Source organism: Dipteris shenzhenensis, chromosome 7, assembly GCF_047967505.1.
Source record: "Dipteris shenzhenensis isolate YYH24624 ecotype China chromosome 7, Dip_SZ_1.0, whole genome shotgun sequence".
NCBI classification, from domain to species: Eukaryota; Viridiplantae; Streptophyta; class Polypodiopsida; order Gleicheniales; family Dipteridaceae; genus Dipteris; species Dipteris shenzhenensis.
In genome coordinates this window covers 24,216,345-24,232,662 of record NC_141602.1, presented here as the reverse complement: position 1 = coordinate 24,232,662, position 16,318 = coordinate 24,216,345, and positions in this window count along the sequence as shown.

Sequence of the window (16,318 nt, the reverse complement as noted above, 5' to 3'; positions counted from 1 at the left end):
CTCCTGGACTGGTGCAGGGTCCATTACGAGAGGGGATATAAGCTATAGGAAGAGTGCAAGGGAGATAGAAACAGTTGAGAGGGATAGAAGATAAAATAGTGAAGGAAATGGAATAGTGGAGGCTGAAGTTTACAGTCCGACTGCAAGGGACAAAGAAACAATTGAGAGGGATAGAAAAGAAAACAATTAAGGGAATTGAATAGCAGAGGCTTAAGTTTCTAGCCCGACTACATGGAACTGTTAAGGTGAGAGCCACCATGGTGGTTGGCTTGAATTTTGATTAATTCAAGGCGGCAGTACTACCTTGCATGGTAATGAGTTATTAGAGGTGGTGGCGTTTAAGATTACCTTGCATGGTAATGAGTGATTAGAGGTGGTGTCTTTTAAGATTACTAGCCATGTCTGTGGTGGTGGCTAAGATTGCACTGGGCTAGTAGTTAATTACCAGCCACCACAATGGCCCGCAATTACTCACCTCCCAAATACCACCATCGAGCTTGCATGCATGATTACTATGTGTGCAATAAATTACCCCGGGCTCCAGCCACCATGATGGCTAAAACTTTATAATATATAGGATCCATGGCATTTGGAATTTCACTACATTACTCTCATCCGCCCTTGCTCTCGTACTTTGCTCCACACACCTTCCTCCAGCTCTTTTCCTCCCCTACTCTACTTTGCTCCATAGTCCTTCCTCCAACTCTTATCACTCATCTGCTCCCCTGCTCAACTATTGCTCACCCACCACTCATCTTCACCATAACTACTACCAGCCCTCAATGCACTATGATCCCAATGTCATCTGCCTTCTTATATAAGGTGACTGCATTGCACTCACCTGAAGTAAAATGCTGGCACTAGTGGACACCCTATGTTACCACAGTCGACTCCCCCCATATCTGCATGTCACCACCTTAGATGACATGCTCACCTTTGGCCTTTTTATGGTTGTGCTCTATGGGTTCCCCCTAGACGCCTACGAAGGCCTTAGGATTTTCATAGCAAAGTACTCTCAACTTGTTGGGGGGGCCATAACTGGCAATGTGCATGGTCTTTGGCCTCTCTGGACATCGTCTCCTCCATTGGCTCCCTAAAAATTTTTAATGCAATAAGCTGGGATGGGGGAAATACTGAGTTGTACAAATTTCCTCTTACTCAACGATGCTCATAACCACTCAATAATGGTTGGATGTAATCTTTTGGCCTCTAAAGCTCTCCATGATCTTTGGGCTCGTCGGATGTAATGTTTTGGTCTCTAAGGCTCTCAGCAACAATTGCTCTCAGGGGGGTCACTATTATAAACCCTCTATATCACATGCGTTCAAGGCCTATTTTCAAAATCCCTTATTTGTAAAATTTTCATCAATAAAATGTACCCCTTTTCTATACAAATCTGTAATTTTTTTTCCAAAACTATTTTAAATAGTCCCTTATGTATATTTATTTATGTAAATTTTAGAAATAAAAAATATCCTTCTGTTGAACTCATGTGATAGGGTTACATATGATGAGTGACCCCCCCAAGCAATTGCTGAGCTTTTATTACATTTATATAATCTCTTTTTGTTCAATTTGAGGCTCTCAATATGCATTGGTGTTAACTCTTATATTTGAATATTGGTTATGGTTGCTAGATGTAATCATTGGCCTTTAAGGATCTCATCAATTGCCGAGTTTCTATAAATGTAAGATCCTCTGTTCAATTTTTTCTTAGTATAAATTGTTAATTTTCATATAACCTATTATTAGATGTAGATGTACATTGTAATCTCTTTTGCTCAATTCTCACTCCATGAAATGTAGTTCATTATCTTGATGGCACCACCGGGCCTCCAGTCCCTGCAGTGGCTCAGAATACTTTTGCCCACAACTACGATTTACTACAACAAGGACTAAAGTACCAATATAGTAGGACTACAATTTCCTTGGACTAAATAGAACTAAAATAGCTTCAACAACCCACTATTGTGGTTGCATGGGGATACATCTAGAAAAATACAGTTAAACTTTTAGAAAATGCAATTGAAGATATAGCCCAACAAGCAAGGGCCATATCGACATGCATTATAGAATTATCTCAAGAATGCCACTAGATATGGCAGTCAATATGGCCCTTGCTCCTAAGACAGACCCCTCAAGGGCCATATCGTCGATTGCATTTTCCTTGGTTGCACAAAAAAATCCATTTTCCTTCATACACAAATATATAACTCCAAGAACTAGCCCAGAGGCTTTGTCATAGATCTCCTTCTGTTTGCCAACACGGTGGTCATCGTAGACCTCCTCCTATAATATGCAAAAATAGGTAACGGAGCTATAACTCCAAGAACCAGTGCGGTGCTCACTCCAAGACAACCTTGAATTATGGGTGATGAGACAAGTCGTTACTCCAAAGACTACGCTGAGGCGATGCTAAAAATGATAGATTGCATCTCATAAACCACCACATTGGTGGCAGTTAATTTTTGGGTGTAGCAATTGGCCAATCAAATGTTGACCCACATAATAAAAGAAGCAAACCACCATGCTGGTGTTATCCTAAAACATATATATTGCCCAAGTAAACTATGGAGAAAATTAATAATTCAATAGATTACACATAGATTACATCTCAAAGACTCCTTTCCTTCAACTTACATATGAAGGACTCCTTTCCTTCAGGGGGTTGGTTCCACATTGCTTTGAACAGTTCGCCTTTTTGAGCCCCTTGATTGCAGGCTCGGCCCTCCTTGCTCCTTTCCCAAAGGGGGCTAGTTCCTTCCTTCAAGGGCTCAGCCCCTCCCTTCATGTCCCTTCGTCTTTCCTTGATTTGAGCTTCTTGGTTCCAAGCTCTCGGCCCTTCTTGCTCCTTTCCTGAAGGGGGTTGGTTCCTTCCTTCAAGCTCCTTTTTCTCATAGTCTGGGCTTGGCCTTCTTGAGCTCCTTGTCTTTTGCATTTTTGGCCCAAATGGCAAATTGAGCTACAGCATCTACTTTCACGTCATAGATAGCTATAGTAGGCAGGCACATTTGATCTATCCATGACGTGGGCAATGGCAAATGGCATTCTCTACATTACGATCTTGCATGCATAAACACCCTAAAGCAAAGAACGTGCATAGGGTGGTAGCATGTAGGCCATTGGATCATGCAATCATCTATGATGGGGATATGGCAGATCATTTATTTTGAACCATGCTGCATAGCATGATAGGCATCCGATTTAACTATTGTAGCCGTCAATACCACAGTCTTGCTCTTTACATGTCGAAGTTGCTTCTTGATTCCTTCCTCCCTCATCTTAAGGCTACGGATGTTCTCCTTCATCTCCTCCACTCTTTGCTCACTTCATGTAATAGCTTCATTTGAATCCCTCAACATCTCTTGAAGCTGCTTAAATTGCTCAAAAACATCAACATAGGCCATTTCCAAGACTTCCACTCTTGTTTGGAAGTCTCTCACAATGACAGATTTCTTTCCAAAACTTTAGAAAGCCATTACAAGCTCGTGCACAACCCTATCGTAATCTTGTTGCAGGGTCTTGTAGCTTACTCTTTGCACTTCCAACAATATTTTGAAAAAACAACCCCACTGTGGCTACTGCAACTTGCTCCACTGTGGCTGCTCTCTGCATCCTTCTTGGGTTGAAGAGATGCCTCATGGTCTTCTTCATCACAACTGCTCTCTACCCCATCCTTCTTGGCCTTGAAGCTCTCTCGCAAATCCTGCATCACTGCTCTGGTTTCTACATTCTGCCTTTTCAACTCCATCATCTAGTCTTTTTCAATGTTCAATGTGTTTTGCATGTTGCATAGCCATTTGTAACGAACCTCCTTTTCGTCTCTCTGATCTTCGAGCTCCTTTTGCATCATTGCCAGCTCCTTGTCCGTGATGTACCCATCACTTCTAACTTCTTGAAGCCTATCTTGGAGCTCCTTGATGTGTTCTCTGCTTCTTCTATTCTATGCCTTTCCATGTCGACCAATTTTGTAGTGGCCTCAGCTTGCTCTTGTGCTTGCAAGGCCCTCATTTCTGCCTCCTCTATCTTGGCTTCTACACCATTCCTGATAATTTTCTGAAGTTGCACTTCCTTTGGTGCGTTGGTGGCTTTCTCTTGTAGAAAAGTAACTTTCTGAGTCATCTTCTTATCGTATTGCTAAAAAATCCCTTTGAGGGTAGATGTCATCAGGTGAATTGCAACTCCAGCAGACTAACATGACAATTGGGATTTGCCATCCATGCAATTCTTCAGGTTGGTTATCATGCTTTTGGAGATCGCCCTTGATAAAGATACATCACATCCTTTTAGGTGCTCTACTTGTGGGGGTTAAAGATCACTATGCCTTTACCCCAGTTATATACAATACTCAAACACATATATAAATGAATGAAAAAGAAGATTAGGGTGTTCTGCACCCACCAAAACTTGTGTGGCTCTCTGTCTCTCTCTCTCTCTCTCTCCTTCTTCCGTTCTTGCTTCCATTGAGAGCACTCTCAACTGGTATCAGAGCCCGGGTGATCTAGCTGAGCGTGCGTGAATGCTTGAAGCTCAGCAGCTCTATGGAAGGAAGGAGAAGCTCTGTGGGAAGCTTTGTGGGTGAGTTTACTTGCATCCAAGTGTGTAGAGACCTTGGAGGAACCTTTGGAAAAGTCACTTTGGTTTTGCGAAGTGGTTTTGAGAGCCTGTTAAGTGTTTTTCAAAGTAAAAAGTCATTTTTTGAGCTTTTCCCTGTTCTGTTCAATGACAGAGACTCCGTATTGACTTGTAGAGGCAACTATTGCTTGCTTTTGGTGTCCACTTCACTTTAGGAGCTTGGAAACACCTCATTCTTGAATCTGGGATCATTTCATTGGATTTCTGACTCACTGTGTCAGTTTCCGCGTTTTTTGCCCGGGTGTTGGAACTCAAGTTTGGAGCAACCATTTGCAGATCTGTCAGTTCCGGTGGACTCAAGAGGTCCTAAAACTTCTATGTTGCTCATCATTCGCACTTCGGTGGAGTTTACAAATAGCTCTATTTCCAAAAACGTTTTTCAGTCCGTGTGTTGGACCCAGTGATTGAGACCACGGTTTCCAAAACTGTCTGTCCCATTGCATTTCGGACGCCCAAAAACCCCTACTTGTTAGTTCTTGCATGATTCGGTGGAGGATTTTTAGAGTTATAGATCTCTGTGTATTCGATTTCGTCTCTCTGTTATGCATTTTTCATTCTAAGGTTTTGAAACCTTAGATTTATGCCACATGGCAGTGGATAAGTGTTGACTCCCATTTCTCACTCATCGGTTGGGATTTTGGAGTTCTGGCAGAAGAGAGATATTTGCAGATTTTCTTGCTGAGTCCGATTATGCAATGGCGCCCATGTTTTTGAGGCATCTCAGGTTCTATTTTCAATAGTAGTCATTACCGTGGGACTATGATTTCTTGAGCATACCTTATGCAAATCACTCTGGTTGCAGTTTGAGCAGTGTGTCTCATTCGTGGTATGCATTGGGTTGCAGTGGATGATTTATAGGCCATTTGGATGCATTGCGGTCCTTATTGGATGCACCGCCTCATGGTGGCCATCACTGCTTTCCCCTTTCTATCTTCTATTATCTCTCCAGTAGTCGTGATTTGATAGGAGAGGTCCTCGACTGGGTAAGGAGGACTGATGGTAGTGGCAAAGTTGGAAGGAGTAAAAGCTGTGCGAGCGGAGCGAGAAGTAGCAGTGGGAGTAGGAGAGGGCAAGGGACCTGATTGATATTGTGTCTCAGGACCAAGTGGAAACCTGTAGGGATGTGAGTGTGTTGACTCATCTACATCTCCCGAGTCAGCACAACATAAGCGGCCCCTCCTACTCTTCCTTCCCTTACGATAGGCACGCGCAGGTGATGACCCCTCGATCGAAGGGGCACGAGGGGACGGCTAGGCAGTAGGTCCAGCCGTCGGTGTAGGAGAGGGAATTGCTGAGGTCCTCTGAGGGAGCAGAGAGAAGAATCTTGTTGCCTCCTCATCAGTCATCTGCGCTACAAACTCATCGAGACTCCCGACAAAGCCATGTGCTGCTAGCAAAGGAGTTCCTTGAGGGGTAGTCGCAGTGCTATGTCCGATAGGAGTCGGACCAGAGGTAGTCGTAGTGCTAGGTCCGAGAAGAGTCTGGACCAGGGGTAGTCGCAGTGCTACATCTGAGAGGAGTCGTCCCCTTAGGTGTCGCCTAAGAGGAATCAAATTCCTCTAGAGCATAGAGATCGTGATGTCTCCTCCTACGAGGCTATCCATACTCGTCAGACGTGTGATGTGATCCCATGTCTAACATAGACACAAACATGAAAACAAAAAACAAAAAACAAACATAAGCATAGGCATAGGCACAGAAAAATACATATGCTTATGATCGAAAGAGGAAAATGAGACATGCTCATGAGAGAATGAAAAGAGGGAAAAGAGGGGGGGAAAGAGAGAGGAAAGGAGGAAAAGAGGAGAAGGAAAGAGAGATTAAAAGAGGGAAAAGAGGGGGGGAAAGAGAGAAGGAAAAGAGGAGATTGAAAGAGGAAAAAGAGGGAGGGAAAGTGAAAAAGAGATTGAAAGAGGGAGACATACGCTCATGCATAAGCATAATCATAAGCACAAGAGAAGGAGACATATGCTCATGGTTATGCTTATGCATGAGCATAAGAGGAGACATATGCTTATGCTTATGCATGAGCATAAGAGCATGAGCATGACAGAGTGAAAAGAGGGGGGAAAAGAGGGAGGAAAAGAGGAAAAGAGATTCAAAGAGGGGAAAGAGGAAAAGAGGAGAAGGAGAAGGAGAAGGAGACATATGCTCATGCTTATTCTTATGCATAAGAGGAGACATGTGCTCATGCATAAGCATAAGCATAAGAGAATGAGACATATGCTCATGCTTATGCTTATGCATGAGCATAAGAGAAGGAGACATATGCTCATGCTTATGCTTATGCTTATGCATGAGCATAAGAGCATGAGCATGAAAGAGGGAAAAGAGGGGGGAAAAGATGGAGGAAAAGAGGAAAAGAGATTCAAAGAGGGGAAAGAGGAAAAGAGGGGAAGGAGAAGGAGAAGGAGACATATGCTCATGCTTATGCATGAGCATAAGAGAAGGAAACATATGCTCATGCTTATGCTTATGCTTATGCATGACCATAAGAGCATGAGCATGAAAGAGGGGAAAGAGGGGGGAAAAGAGGAAAATAGATTCAAAGAGGGGAAAGAGGAAAAGAGGAGAAGGAGAATGACAAGGAGAAGGAGAAGCAGACATATGCTCATGCTTATGCATGAGCATATATATGCATAAAAGAAAAAGAGAGAAAGCTTGAGCATAAAAGAGAAAGAGAGAAAAAGAGATTGAAAGATATATGCTCATGCTTATGCATGAGCATATTAAGAGAAAGAGACATATGCTTCTGCTTATGCTTATGCATAAGAGGAGACATATGTTCATGCATAAGCATAAGAGAATGAGACATATGCTCATGCTTATGCTTATGCATGAGCATAAGAGAAGGAGAGAGATGCTCATGCTTATGCTTATGCTTATGCATGAGCATAAGAGCATGAGCATGAAAGAGGAGAAAGAGGGGAAAAAAGAGGGAGGAAAAGAGGAAAAGAGATTCAAAGAGGGGAAAGAGGAAAAGAGGAGAAGGAGAAGGAGAAGCAGAAGGAGAAGGAGAAGGAGACATATGTCTCCTTCTCTTATGCTGATGCATAAGCATAAGCATGAGCATATGTCTCCTTCTCTTATGCTTATGCTTATGCTTAGGCATGAGCATATGTCTCCTCTTATGCATAAGCATAAGCATAAGCATAAGAGAAGGAGACATATGCTCATGCTTATGCTTATGCATCAGCATAAGAGGAGACATATGCTCATGCTTACGCATGAGCATAAGAGCATGAGCATGAAAGAGGGGAAAGAGGGGGGAAAAGAGGGAGGAAAAGAGGAAGAAGAGGAAAAGGAAAAGAGATTGAAAGAGGGGAAAGAGGGGGGGAAAGACAGAAGAAGAGGGAAAGGAAAAGAGATTGGAAGAAGGGAAAAGAGATTGAAAGATTAAAGGAGAAGGAGAAGGAAAAGAGGGAAAAAGAGATTGAAAGAGGGGAAAACAACGATATAGAGATGACTTGCAGGGTGAGCAGATACCGGTAAAGGTCTTGAGACACTTTCCCATCATTGCAAGAATACAGCACATGTTTCGATGCAAATCCATAGCAGAGTTGATGACATGGCGTGCATCTCATCGGTCCACTAATGACACATCAAAGCTCCTAGACATACCAATGATATTTTGGTCAGGGGTATCTTGATGTGGACCATGCATGACCCCACGATATGGAGAGTGCACAGGTACATGGTTGTGTCTCTATAAGTATAATATAGGAGTATGCTTTTATGACTCTCTTTCACACGCATGTCTTATACTAACACATTCATGCACACGTCTAGGACTCGTTACAAGTGGGTACCATGCTTGTCCTGTTTGTGGACCGGGTTTGAAACCGCTTGCACGATAGTCCAAACATATGAGGAAAAATGTTTATGAAGGTCATGCTCGATACCTTCCGCTAGACCATCTCGCACGTGGAGGTCAGCTTGATCCACCACCATCATATTTGAAGGCAAGTGACTAGATTCAAGCTTAGAGGGCGAATGGAGAGGAACGTCCTCCTGGTATGAAGAGGCTATCGATTTTTCACGAGCTTCCTTATTGGGATCAGTTACAAATCAATCATCTCTTGGATCCCATGCATATCTTCAAGAATATGGGGGCTACTATTTGGGCACACTTGGTTGGTTCCAAAGACTCGAGAGGAGTGCGAGAAGACTTGCGTGCTATGAATAGGATGTCTCGTTTGTGGCCCCAAGTGCATGCTTCGAGAAAGTTGTTCTCCCGAAAGTAACATGGATCCTATCTACGAGGGAGGAGGCAGCGGTCAAGACAGACATTGCCTCTTTTCAAACACTGACAGGATACATGCATTGCTTGAAAGGAGCATTTTCAATGGACAATAAGCTTAGTGGGCTCAAGTCCCATGATTGGCACAAGGTCTTGCAGGTATTCTAAGCTGTAGAATTAGTGTACCAATAATCGTGATGCATTAGCATAATTATGATTATGTTATATTGTTGACATGACTTCTTTGTTGCTTTAATAGTTCATCCTCCCAATTACAATAAAAGGGTGCTTACAAGAAAATGTTAGAAATGCTATATTCAAGATCAATGGTATTGTAAGATATGCTTACTATCAAATCGCATTGATTGCATTTTCTTCAATTTAAGATGAATAATCTGTAGACTAATTATGAAAATATCTTTCATGGGCGCATTATGTAATTGACTCAGCATTGTCCACCAAGTATGTAGTTATCCTTGCAAGGGGTACAAGTAAGATAATTGACTTACAGAGTGTGGAAGTTCCATCCTCTTTTGCAACTCCCATAAGATAGTTCGGGGCCTCGATTTCCAATTTATGGGCATGTGAAATAGGTGGATATCTCAAAAAGATATCTCCATATTGAGCATCGAGAAGGCTAGGGTGGAATCCATCAAAACCGTATGCTTGCTTGATTTGCACTTTCCCTTGAGCATTATGACAACTCAAGTCCACTTTCTTGTGCACATAGTTGATGGGGTGGCTATTGTAGGTACCGTTCATAGTCGATGGATGTTTTTTCTCGAGCAGTTTGTGAAAAATTTGAAGGGATTTATAAGACAAAGAGCAAGATCAGAAGCAAGCATGGCAGAGGGATGGCTTGTGCAAGAGTCATTAGTATATATCATGGAGTTTCTTGCATCCATGGATCCCGATATGCCGCAAGCTTGGCATAACAAGGATGATGATTGCATCGTTGGTAGGTTTCCCAAGAAAAAGGGATTGAAAGAAAGATGAGCGAAGAGCAAAAGGAGAAATTCAATAAGTTTTGTATCCTCAATAGCTCAGAGATGTAGAAGTGGATTGAGAGATATGAATTGGCCAAAGCAGAAAGAATAAATGCAAGGACGAGATTCAGAGTAATGTACAAGCGATCAAAACCATATCCACGGGATTTGGCTCTTCTCCCCACTCACATGTCCCTTGATTGGTTACAACTGGCTCTACGTAAAACCGAACGTGATGGAGAGACAATAAACGAGCGCGAGCGATAGTTATCATCTGGATGTATGATGCATGTAAGTTTCTCATCTCTTGACATAATTAAGTAATTATTTGTGGCAATATATGCTATAAAATAGATGCATCTTCATTGTTTTAATGATGCTCTTTTATAGTACAAAAAGTACAGTGCATTATGGTCATATGGATGATATTTTCACGTGGAACGCATCGATTCAAAGTGCCAACCAAAGAGAACCTCATGTGGTACTTGGTGTAATGATGTTGGAGAATCTAAGCTTGTACCCTGGTAGGACTTGACACCTTTTTAGACCTCCCACGAAGTGGAAGAATGGAGAACTAACCAAAGAATCCTGAACCAAAAGAGTCACTGATGTATATCCAACTTCATAAAACAATGCGTGCTTACAAATGTACTAATAAATACTCAGATTAGGAGCAATAGACCCGCTAAAATATCTCAACCCTCAAAGTCCCATCACATGAAGACAAGTTGATGTGCATTGGTAAACTTAAGTTCTGTTCTTTGCTCTGCACTTCTTCTTGCTACATGCTCCCTATGAGCTTTAGCAGCCTTCAACAACTGCAGCTCCACATTGCCCCCATTGGGGCTATGTGGAGTCATGGCTAACTTCACATAAGATAGCCGAGCAAGTGCTTCGGATACCAATCTTCTCTCCTCACAGTTGGATTATTGTGGAACCATACGCAAAATCTATGAAGTTGATTTTAGACGATTTAGTATTTTCATTCTTGATGTAAAATGGTTAAGAACTATTTACAACGGTCCCCATGCGATAGTGACAAAAGATAGTAGCAGTTTCTTTGCAATAGACTCCACCAAACATTGGACCGAGGAAAGTGATACTTTTGTTCTTCCCGAGCACTGTGAGTAGGTGCATAGTAATGATTTAATTAATCGAAGCTTTCATTTTTAAAGATCCATTGATACATGTACTTGAGCATAATTTCATATATATAATTGACAACATTTGGCACCCATCTTCAATATAGGTGGTTTTTCATCCGGATCGTTCTGATCCAAGACGGTGGTATGTGATCCAAGTTGCACCACGTCAAAGTAAGCAAATTTTTGAAGATAGAGATGTGGATATGGAGATGCCACTACCAATGCCGGATCCATTTGATCCCGATGAATCTAGTGAAGAAGATGAAGATCACAATATGAGCCAAGAGGAAGATGCACATAATGACATCCCATGGGAGGAAGATGGAGATCACGATATTGAGGAAGAAGACAACGATCATCAAGAATCACCACACTTTATTGAAGAAGATGATCAAGTACTTTTAGGTGAACGTATGATGCTAGAGTATGATGATGATATAGGAGATCAACTCAGTATAGAGTTAGAGATAGACTTGTTTGGCACGTTAGACTTGGCTCAAGATGAAACAGTTGATGTAAATGCTCTTCATTGATTTTTTTCATCTCAAACTTGGACATGAATATATGAGCTTCAAAGGCTTGATGTACATGCTCTCATACTTTTATTCTCTCAAAAGATCAAACATGTATGAAAATTTAAAAGAATTTGTCATTGGAGAAAACTAACTTTTAAGGCCTATATGAGTAAAAAAGCTCTTTGTAAAACGTCGCTATAAAAAAGTATCTCAGTGTTGCTATATAGCGACACAATTCTGATAAACGTCACTATATAGTGACTTTAGAAATCGTCGCTTTATAGTGATGTTTGCCTAAGGTCGCTATATAGCGATGCTTTATGGGATGCGCTTCCCATACCGACGATTAGCATCCCGTGCATGCTAAACGTCGATACTTAAATGTCGCAATAGGATCCGTGTGTAGTAGTGAAATTTCACAAGCTCATACCCAAGAAAAGGTCTTCATCTTCAACTTCCAATAACACATTTACCACAACAAGCACAAGTAGTGACATTCAAAATCCAAAAAAATACGACCTCATGCTTGACATGACAAAACAAACAAGGACAAACCAATTCTTGACAACTTCATTGAAATCTTCACAAATACTTTGAAACAAGAATACTACACCACAATTAGAAAAATGAATCAAGAACAACGTTTGCTCTTAAACGATTTAATGTTGAAAAAAGAAATTAACAAAGATGAGAAATTTCACATTTTTCTCAATAGAATGCAGGGACGGGAAAAACATTCCCCTTACTAGCAATTGTGCAAGGTCTTTTGCGACATTATTCCCACAAAGACACTTCCAACATTGAGCTCCCAAAGGTTCTCCTTCTAGCCTATATAGGAAAAGTGGCATTCAACATTAATATTGGTAGGACAACAATTAATTCAGCCTTGCACTTACCACTCATGGCAAGCCACTACACAAGCTTGTCAGTAGAAAAGCTTCACGAACTATCTCTTCTCTACCAAAACCTTGAACTCATTGTCATCAATGAAATTTCACTAGTTGGACATAGCACACTCATAGCAGTAGACATGCATCTAAGAGAGATCAAACACAATCACTCACAACCTTTTGGTGGTGTCGATGTACTCTTGTGTGGAGACTTGTGCCAAGCAAGCCCAACAAAAGACTCTTGGATATTTTTGAGTAATTCCAATACCACATCTTCAATGGCATCATACTGGGAGAGCAATGTTATACAATATGAATTGCATACTCCAATGTGACAAAGCAACCTCCAATATCTTAAAGTCCTCAACAAAATTAGATGTGTTGAACACATAGAGCAAGATATCATCTACTTGAACAATACCTACTTGAGAGCTACATTGGACAAGAAAACAAAACCACACTTATTCTACACCAACAACGCAAAAGATATTCACAACGAAGAATTTTTTATTTTGTTGTAAGGAAATGAACATGTTCTCTTCACCATAGACAAGAAACACAAAACATGTAGAAAAACATTAACTATCCCAAACAATGCAAAAAACACAGCTGGAATATACATGATAGTGGAGATATGTTCTGGAAACTTGGACATATTAAATGGCTTGGTCTCGGGGGGATCACTATGTATAAACCCTCTATATCACGTGCATTCAAGGCCTATTTTTAAAATCCCTTATCTGTAATTTTTCATTAATAAAATGTACCCCTTTTCTATACAAATATGTAAATTTTTTGCAAAACTATTTTAAATAGTCCCTTATATATATTTATTTCTATAAATTTGAGAAATAAAAAATATCCTTTTGTTGAACTCATGTGATAGGGTTACATATGATGAGTGACCCCCCCGAGGGCTTGGTAAATGTTGCAGATGGAATTTTCAAAGATGCAAAAATTCAAGTCACCACCTTGTCTATGGATTCTTTTCAATGACCCTAACACTAGAAAATGCGATCAGCTTGAAAACATAAATCTTTACAAGAACAACATTCCATCAAATTGGACTCCAATTCGCCAAATCACAAGAGAGTTCCAAGTTGGCAAAAACAAGCTCAACACTATTACAAGAACACAATTTCCAATTCAACCTGCTGCTACTGCAAGAATAATACATCGTTCTCAAGGGCTAATAATGGATGAATTAGCATTTGACCCCTCCAACATCAAATCCCATGGCCTTGTCTACACAGCACTATCACGAGTAAGAAATCTAGATAACTTGTACCTTCTAAACGTGTTGGAAGTTAGACACATAAAGGTCCCTTTTGGTCCCGGTAGTGTGGTAGAATCCATGCACATTGCTAGCACTCAGATTATGCCCCCCCAAAAAGTTGAGAGTACTTTGCTGTGAAAATCATGAGGCCTTCGTCGATGTCTAGGGGGAACCCATATAGCACAGCCATAAAGAGGCCAGAGGTGAGCATGTCATCTAAGGTGGTGACATGCAGATATGGGGGGAGTCGACCGTGGGAACAAACGGTGTCCACTAGTGCTAGTATTTCTACTCTAGGTGAGTGCAATGCAATCACCTTATATAAGAAGGCTGATAACATTGGGATCATAGTGCATCAAGGGGTGGTAATAGGCATGGTGAAGATGAGTGGGTGAGAAGCACATGAGCAGGGGAGCAAACGAGTGATGAGAGATGGAGGAGGGAGCTTGGAGCAAATTAGGTTAGGGGAGGAAAAGAGCTAGAGGAGGATGTATGAAGTAAGATAAAAGAGCATGTGGAGCACAGTAAAAGAGCAGGGTCGTATGAGAGCAACGCAGTAAAATGCCACATGCTACGGATCTTATATATTATAAAGTTTGAACCACCATGCTAGCTGGAGCTTGGGGTTCCATCCACATTAATTGTAGGCCACTGTGGTGGAATCTTAGGCGCCACCCTAGACGGGGGCTAGTAAACATGAAGCAAACATGCTAGTAATTAACTACCATCCTGATGGAATGTTAGCCACGATAGACGTGGCTGATGACAGCCACCACCATTGGGCAGTAATTACCACAAAATTAAATCATGAAGCCTAATCACCTCTAATCACTCATTACCATGCACTCTAGTACTCTACTGAGCATGCAAACGTGGTGACTGGTGATTTACTACACTCATAGTAATCATGCATTCAAGCTTGGTGATGGTAACTAGCAGGTGAGTAACTGTGGGCCACTGCGATGGCTGGTAATTAACTGCTAGCCCGGTGACATCTTAGCCACCACAGACGTGGCTGATGAGAGCCACCACCAACGGGCAGTACTTACTACAAAGTAAATCATGAAGATTAATCACGTCTAATCACTCATTACCATGCACTCTAGTACTCTACTGAACATGCAAGCCCGATGACTGGTAATTTATTGCACTTGTAGTAATCATGCATGCAATCCCGGTGGTGGTAACTAGTAGGTGAGTAATTGTGGGCCAATGCGGTGGCTGGTAAGTAACTACCATCCTGATGAAATCTTAGCCGCCACCACAGACATGGCTGGTAATCTTAAATGCCACCACCTCTAATCACTCATTACCATGCAAGGTAATCTTAAATGTGACCACCTATAATCACTCATTACCATGCAAGGTAGTACTGCCACCTTGAATTAATCAAAATTCCAGCCACCCACTGCGTTGGCTCTCACCTTGACAGTTCCTTCTTGTCATCGGGCTACAAACTTAAGCCTCCACTATTCCATTCCCTTCATTGTTTTGTCTTCTATCCCTGTCGACAGTTTCTTTTTCCCTTGCACTCAGACTCCACTATTCCATTTCCTTCACTGTTTCATCTTCTATCCCTGTTGACCATTTCTATCTCCCTTGCACTCTTCCTACAACTTCTATCCCCTCTCGTAAATGGACCTTGCATCTCCTCATATAATCTTTCCTCCCCCTCTACAGCATAGTGTAAGAGTCTCTACTTCTATGATCTTGAAATCATGACATCTGGGAGCTCCTCACTCACTCTTCAAAAGCCTAATTTGGATGCTTTCAGCAACTTCACTAGGTTGGTATAGGAGGTGAACGTGGAGGGACAAATAGTCTATCAAGGTCAGAAGATTACCATCACTGAAAGCATGATTGAAAATGTGCTATGCATTCCTGGAGGCAATTTGCAAGAACAATTCTTCGAGAAGCAGTGAAATAGACAGGATATTCTAGATGTATACCCCATTTCTCAAATAAGTAAAGATGGTGGAGTCAAGATTTCTAGCTTGCCAACAGACCTCCAAGATGTGCTGAAGAAGATAATGCACTTCTTTCTTTATACGATAGGAGCCGTGAAGTTTTGGCAGGTTCAAGTAGTAGTAGTGAGAGTGCTCTCAACGGAAGCAAGAACGGAAGAAGGAGAGAGAGAGACAGAGAGACAGAGAGCCACACAAGTTTTGGTGGGTGCAAAACCACCCTAATCTTCTTTTTCATTCATTTATATATGTGTTTGAGTATTGTATATAACTGGGGTAAAGGCACAGTGACCTTTACCCCCCACAACCTCCCGCTTAAAGGACAATGTACCTTTAAGGGAGAACAACCAGTGAGCATACTATCCAATGCCCATCAATACACAACAATACTCAAACCACTGACTAGGTAGACTCTTCGTCAGCATATCTGTAGGGTTATCATCTGTATGAACCTTGACAAGCTCTATGCGCTTGTCCTCAAGTACCTCTCTAATGAAATGGTACCTGACCTCAATGTGTTTGGTCTTTGCATGAAAGATCGGATTCCGTGCTAGCTGAATAGCACTCATGGAATCACTATGCAATGTCGGTACACCTGTATGAATCCCCAAATCTCCCACTAGCCGATCAAGCCATATAGCCTCCTTGCAACCCTCTGTGGCTACAA